This window comes from Leucoraja erinacea, chromosome 31, assembly GCF_028641065.1.
Source record: "Leucoraja erinacea ecotype New England chromosome 31, Leri_hhj_1, whole genome shotgun sequence".
NCBI classification, from domain to species: Eukaryota; Metazoa; Chordata; class Chondrichthyes; order Rajiformes; family Rajidae; genus Leucoraja; species Leucoraja erinaceus.
This window is the reverse complement of record NC_073407.1, coordinates 24,430,675-24,438,283: the sequence shown is the minus strand read 5'-3', so window position 1 is coordinate 24,438,283 and position 7,609 is coordinate 24,430,675.

Here is a 7,609-nt window from a genome sequence, read left to right as displayed (position 1 = left end):
AATCACTGATCTGCAGACAATTGTAGACTAATTTATTTTCTTTCAGAGATGATAGATCACCAATTTTTCTTCAGAGAGAAAGATGATTCATCTTCACAGCAGGTGACAAAGCAGCTTCAAGTGATTTTAATTATATTTTTGTTGTTTTTGCATTGATTTGCTTTCTTGACATGGACTGGCATCATCAAACCAATTCCTGCATGGTTAACACCATTTTGATATTGAGCTTGTACCTCGGAGAGGTTTGCTTCTTGTCGATAAGGATTTCACTCGGAAATAAAGATGGGCTAAACGTGTATCCTTGGGACCACAGGTCGCGCCAGCGTTTATTGATCGATACCTTTCAAAAATGGGCCCTACAGGATGGCAGATTTTTATTTTTAATGAAAAATGACGTGAGATATTGAACAAGGATAATATCACTGTTCCATAGAGGAAAGAAATACTGGAGAGTTTAGAATTGAAGGAGATTAAAATTAGAAAATGATGAACTGTCACTTTGCTGAGGGCTCGGTGTGAACCGCAAGGAACTGACAAGATGGGGTAGTAAATCTAAAGGCATTTAAAAGATTCCTTTGGAATCTATGACTTCCATTATCCCCTCCTCCCACTGCCACCCAGAATAGAGGAAGCAATGGAAATAGGAGATTTTTAAAAAAGGACTTCAAAAAGGACCAGAGGACCAACATCTGTGTCTCTTGGAATGAAACACATTGTGTTCTAAGATTGTGTCCTCATGAGGAAAGTACACCAAGACGGGTGGTTTAAGCATATCATTCACTCTCGTTATCTCAGAAATTCATCATCTTCAGGAGAAGCACAAAATATCAGCCTCTGTACATGAAGATTAGGTTAACATTTGACGAGCGTTTCACGGCATTGGGCCTGTACTCGCTGGAGTTTAGAAGAATGAGGGGGGACCCACATTGAAACGTACAGAATAGTGAAAGGCTTGGATAGAGTGGGTGTGGAGAGGACCAGAGGTCATAGCCTCAGAATTAAAGAACTTTCCTTTAGAAAGGAGATGAGAAGGCATTCCTTTTGTCAGAATGGTGGTGAATATGGAATTCATTGCCACTGAGGGCTGTGGAGGCCAATCAGTGGATATTTTTAGGCAGAGATAGATAGATTCTTGATTAGCACGGGTGTCAGGGGTTATGGGGAGAAGGCAGGAGAATGGGGTTAAGAGGGAGAGGTAGATCAGCCCTGATTGAATGGTGGAGTAGACTTGATGGGTCAAATGGCCTAATTCTGCTCTTATTACTTATGACCTTATGAACTTATGAAGGCAATTGGAAGTGTGGTTGAAGGGGACATTTGCAAATTTTCATGCTATCTAGTGAAAGAAAAGACTATAAATGAATAGAATCAAGACATCTACTGTATGCAGATAAATGATAATGGGCACAAAAAAAGTTCAAGATATAACATTGAGCTCCGATTAAAGATTTCAAAGATCTCCTGAAAAATCAGGACTGCACTCCAGCTGATGAGGGGACCATTCAGTTGCCAGATAACAGCTGGGAAGAAACTGCCCCTGAATCTGGAGGAGTGCGTTTTCACACTTCTGTTCCTCTTGCCTGATGGGGGAGGGGAGAAGAGGGAGTGGGAGATGGGAAGATGGGAGATATGAGTGAGCTTAGTTTGAAAACAAATTTAAAAGCGACTTTAATGTAAGGTATACCCCCGTGGCAACAGTTGATTGGTCGGGGATTGAGGTGTAAATGTACAGTCTCCATCAGCAGGAGTAACTCAGCGGGACAGGCAGCATCTCTGGAGAGAAGGAATGGGGTGACGTTTCGGATCGAGACCACAGTGGTAACCTGGAATTTTGGCCAACAAAGGACAGTAATATCTAACCACAACAGGGGTTGTTTTTTAAGAGATACAGCATGGAAACAGGCCCTTTGGCCCATGCCGACCATCGACCAACCCCTACACTAACACCATCCTACAAACCAGGGACTATTTACAATTTACCAAAGCCAATTAACCGACAAACCTGTACATCCTTGGAGTGTGGGAGGAAACCGGAGCACCCGGAGAAAACCCATGCAGGTCACGGATAGAACGTACAAATGGGGAGATGCTGCCTGTCCCGCTGAGTTACTCCAGCTTTTTGTGTCTATCTTCAGTTTAAACCAGCATCTGCAGTTCCTTCCTACACATTTCTCCATCACCTGTTCATCCACTGAAGCTGAATTTCTAAATTAAGCGAATAAGACACCTATCCTGTTTGTCTCGTCCCCTGGTTTGACTTCTGTGCATTCCTCATTAATGTTGTGTCGGAGATAGTCATATCATCCTGATAAAGGCAGAGTTTAATTTTTAATGTTTTGCAAGATTGGTGGATTTAATTAGAAACTTTAATTGTTCCCTTCCGCATACTAATTGCAGGACTGAAGTGTGGCACTGAGATTGTATCACGATTTAGTTGATCCTTCCTGACCTTGACTTTATCAAAATAGGAAGTCAAATCCCACCAAAGACCACAATCTTCTTGGGATTAGCTTCCCTGTTTACATATTTAGTTGCAGCTATTTTGATTTCTCATGCATGAAGTGCAAAGATGCGCAAGCAATCAACGGCTCAGTCTAGAGGGACGGACGCAACAGATGAAATTGCTTTGAAGGTAGACACAAAAATGCTGGAGTAAACAACTCAGCGGGTCAGGCAGCATCTCTCGGAAAAATAGATAGTCGTGGACTCGGGTTGCAACCCTTCTTCAGACCGCGTGTTTGGGGGTAGGGAGAAACTGGATGTCTGATATGGTTCAGCACAAATCCGAGCCGGCACCGATGACCGACAAAAGGTGGAGCCCACAATGGTCCATTGTTGGCTGAGGAAGTGGTGATAACGAAGGGATGTCTGGATGCGAACAGTGGAACTGGCAGGACGACCAGGGTCGAAGAAAGGCGGAGAGTTTTTACTGCATTGCATTTATCAAAATGAGAGGCGATTTCTTTAAAACATATTACATTCTTATGGGACTTCATATTGTAGATGAAGACGCAGAGATGGAGTTTACCTTCGCTGAAGAGGCGAGAATCTTTTTTTAAAATTTTAAAATATATTTTTATTTGAAGCATATACATATCATAACCAAACCACGATTTGTTTACCAGATACATATAAACACAGCTTCTATTTTATATACTTTTTTTTGAAAGATGGAACTATAGAGAGAAAGGAAATAAGGGAAGAGAAAAAGGAAACTATAGGCTAATAGAGAAGGGAGGGAGAAAAAACAAAACAAAGAAGATTTATAGAAACTTACAAAATTCATAAGGGGTTGGACAGGCTAGATGCAGGAAGATTGTTCCCGATGTTGGGGAAGTCCAGGACAAGGGGTCACAGCTTAAGGATAAGGGGGAATCCTTTAAAACCGAGATGAGAAGACCATTTTTCACACAGAGAGTGGTGAATCTCTGGAACTCTCTGCCACAGAGGGTAGTCGAGGCCAGTTCATTGGCTATATTTAAGAGGGAGTTAGATGTGGCCCTTGTGGCCAAGGGGATCAGGGGGGTATGGAGAGAAGGCAGGTACGGGATACTGAGTTGGATGATCAGCCATGATCATATTGAATGGCGGTGCAGGCTCGAAGGGCCGAATGGCCTACTCCTGCACCTAATTTCTATGTTTCTATGTTTCTATGTCTAAGATTACCAATAACACAATTTTGGAGATAGGTCAGTAGATTATAGAGTGTAATTATTCATCCAGTCCAGGATTCAAGTTTCAGTCCAGCTTCTGTATTGAACCAATTTACCCCTTTAGAAAATCAATAAATGGAGACCATATTCTAGCAAATAGTTCTGATTTGGCAATTAAGACAAGTCTAAGAGGCGAGAATTAGAGAGACAATCTCCAAATAAGGAATTGGCCGAGAGCGAGACAAGGAATTTCTTCTCTGCTAAGGCAGTGAAGCTTTGGAATTCTCTACCCCAAATGCACATAGAACCTCATTCGAGAATTTTGATTATTAAGGACATTAAGCGTTAGTCGGTGCATAAAAATGGCATGTTGGGAAAAATCAGTCAGGATTTTATCGAGAGGTGGAATAGGTTCAACAAGCCAATTGTTCATCTCTTGTATCCATTTCTTATGAGAGGTTTTTCATTGCAGAACGGAGCAGCATTAGTTCCGCATGTGTGAACATAAGTATATATCATTGAGAATACCTTTTTTCTCCCATTATGTTCAATAATGCACGATGTTATGAGCCTGTCCCACTTAGGCGATTTTTTTCGGTGACTGCTAGCGACTGGAACCCCCATAACAATGTCTACAACAACCTACCACCCAGTCGACGTCAAGCTATGGCAAGCCACTGACAACCACCGACCCATTATTAGGATGTCCACCTACGACAATCTATGTCCGCCCACGACAAGCTAGGACATGGTACGACCCAGTCGAAGACAACTTAAGACAATTCAGTCGCCGGTTGGCATAGGTTAACGTCGATAGTCGCCAATGGAATTCACCGAAGTCAGCACTGGCGACAACCTACATCACCTGGCGACAACTCACGGCAGCACCTACTTCAGGAGAAGTCAAGCTACGCTCATTGGCATCAAGCTGACTGTCGGCGAAAGGTTTCGAACATTTCAAAATCCAGCGGAGACCAGAAAAACGCTATGATTCTTTGGGCGACTGAGGAGAGTACTCACGAACATACAGGCGACAACCCTGTGGTCGCCTAAAAGAATCACCTAAGTGGGACAGGGCAAGTAGTTTAAATTACCAGCTATCTCCCACAAAAGCTTTTCACTGTGCCTCGATACACGTGACATGAAACTAAAACTGAAACATGCCTGAGTGACTGAGGTAATGATAAAAGGACATAAAATGCTGGAGTAACACAGCAGGTCGGGCAACATCTCTGGAGAACATGGATAGATGACGTTTCTGGTCAAGACCTTTCTTGAGTGAGTGAGTAAATAAGTAAGTAGCCTTTATTGTCATTCAGACCTTGCAGTCTGAACAAAATGTTGTTGCCTTGCAGTCCTACATATAGTAAAAATGACAAAAACACACAATAAAAATTAACATCCACCACAGTGAGTTCACCAGGCACCTCCTCACTGTGATGGAAGGCAAATGTCTTAAGTCTTTGTCTCATCCCTTCCTATTCTCCCTCTGCGATCTTGAGACATTGATTTCACTGTGACTGGACAAAGAGACTTGGACCATAACTGTTATACAGTGGCTTGCAAAAGTATTCATACCCCTTGAACAGTGTTAGTTTTCCGCCACACATAGCGTTTTGCATTTAGGCCAAAAACTTCAATTTTGGTCTCATCTGACCAGAGCACCTTCCTCCACATGTTTGATGTGTCCCCCACATGGATTGTGGCAAACTGCAAACGGGACTTCTTATGGCTTTTTTTTTCAACAATGGCTTTCTTTTTGCCACTCTTCCATAAAGGCCCGATTTGTGGAGTGCACGACTAATAGTTGTCCTGTGGACAGATTCTCCCACCTGAGCTGTGGATCTCTGCAACTCCTCCAGAGTTACCATGGGCCTCTTGGCTGCTTCTCTGATCAATGCTCTCCTTGCCCGGCCTGTCAGTTTAGGTGGACGGCCATGTCTTGGTAGGTTTGCAGTTGTGCCATACTCTTTCCATTTTCGGATGATGGATTGAACAGTGCTCCGTGAGATGTTCAAAGCTTGGGATATTTTTTTATAACCTAACCCTGCTTTAAACTTCTCCACAACTTTATCCCTGACCTGTCTGGTGTGTTCCTTGGGCTTCATGATGCTGTTTGTTCACTAATGTTCTCTAACAAACCTCTGAGGCCTTCACAGAACAGCTGTATTTATACTGAGATTAGATTACACACAAGTGGACTCTATTTACTAATTAGGTGACTTCTGAAGGCAATTGGTTGCACTGGATTTTATTTAGGGGTATCAGAGTAAAGGGGGCTGAATACTTTTGCACGCCACACTTTTCAGTTTTTTATTTGTAAAAAAATTTGAAAACCATGTATCGTTTTCCTTCCACTTCACAATGATGCGCCACATTGTGTTGGTCTATCACATAAAATCCCAATAAAATACATTTACGTTTGTGGTTGTAACGTGACAAAATGTGGAAAAGTTCAAGGGGTTTGAAAACTTTTGCAAGCCACTGTATATTTCCAGCATTGTCTGGTTTTATTTCAGATTTTCAGTGCCTGCAATTCCTTTTAGATTCTAATTTTTTTGTCACTATGACTTCTGTCACTGTTCTAGAAACCAATCATTCATCTTATTTTTGTTTTTTCTCACTGTGACGGACTTTCATAAACAGAAGAAAATATCATTTTTGGGCCCCCCTCCAAAAATAGACACCGGGGAATGGTTTAGATTGTAACCAGGATTCCAAGGATTGATGTGTTTAAGAAGGAACTGCAGATGCTGGAAAATCGAAGGTACACAAAAATGCTGGAGAAATATTTCCTTCGCTCCATAGATGCTGCTGCACCCGCTGAGTTTCTCCAGCATTTTTGTGTACCTTCCAAGGATTGATCTTAGACTGACAGAACTTTGGGTGGGTGGCACAGTGGCGCAGCGGTAGAGTTGCTGCCTTACAGCGGCAGAGACCCGGGTCCGATCTTGACCGCGGGTGCTGCCTGCATACACGTTCTCCCCGTGACCTGCATGGGCGTCCCCAGTTTCCTCCCACACTCCAAAGGCGTACAGGTTTGTCGGTCAATTGGCTTTGGTTTAATTGTAAGTTGTCCCTAGTATGTGTAGGGTAGTTTTAGTGCCGAGGGATGGCTGGTCGTTGCTGATCCGGTGGGCCGAAGTGCTTGCTTCCGCATTGTATCTCTAAACTAGACTAAGTACACGCCATTTTGCATCACGGTGACTTTGAGCAACATATTGTCCGTCGATCCACAAAAAGTCAAGCCTGTACTCAACAGGTGAGTTGAGTAACAGCTCAATGCCGCTAGTAAATGCCAGCCCAATCATTTTTCTTTCCCGTGTCTTGCTACGCTTCCAGATCCATTAATCTCTGCAAATCTGAAGCCACCACAGAATCATTCAGTACTATCATTCATCTGAAACAAAAATATAGAGTTAAAATGAGAAATATATTATCCTTCACTACAGCGCCAATGGATTGTTACAACTTTTTTGCTTCATCAATTACCTCTCCAGGGTCTATTCATACCTTACATTTCAAAGGCTTTTTTTTTAACATTCTGATGACAATGTTCCATTGCACAAATACAAATCTGCTATAAAAACTAATAAAAGGATGACAAATGTCTCTCGGCAACTAAATAACAGACAGCTCGGTCTAATCATAAAGTTAAAAAAGCCAAATAAAAACTTTGGTTTTGATTGTACGTCGCAAATGGCCTCTTTCACACCACCTTCCTTTCGCAAACTGTTCAGGGATTTGCAAATGTCCTTTTTAAAATAACCGTAACTCACTATTAATGGGTTTAGAATGAAACATTATCCTCGGGAAGGTCCTGATGCATCAGTTAATGAGACAGTGTTTTGTCTGTTTACCGCGTTTAAAATCGGGAGGCAATTTATGAAAAGGTTTATATGTCCACATCGGAGAAATTTACCTCCTCCGTTTGGCACCCCACGGCTTTAACTGTT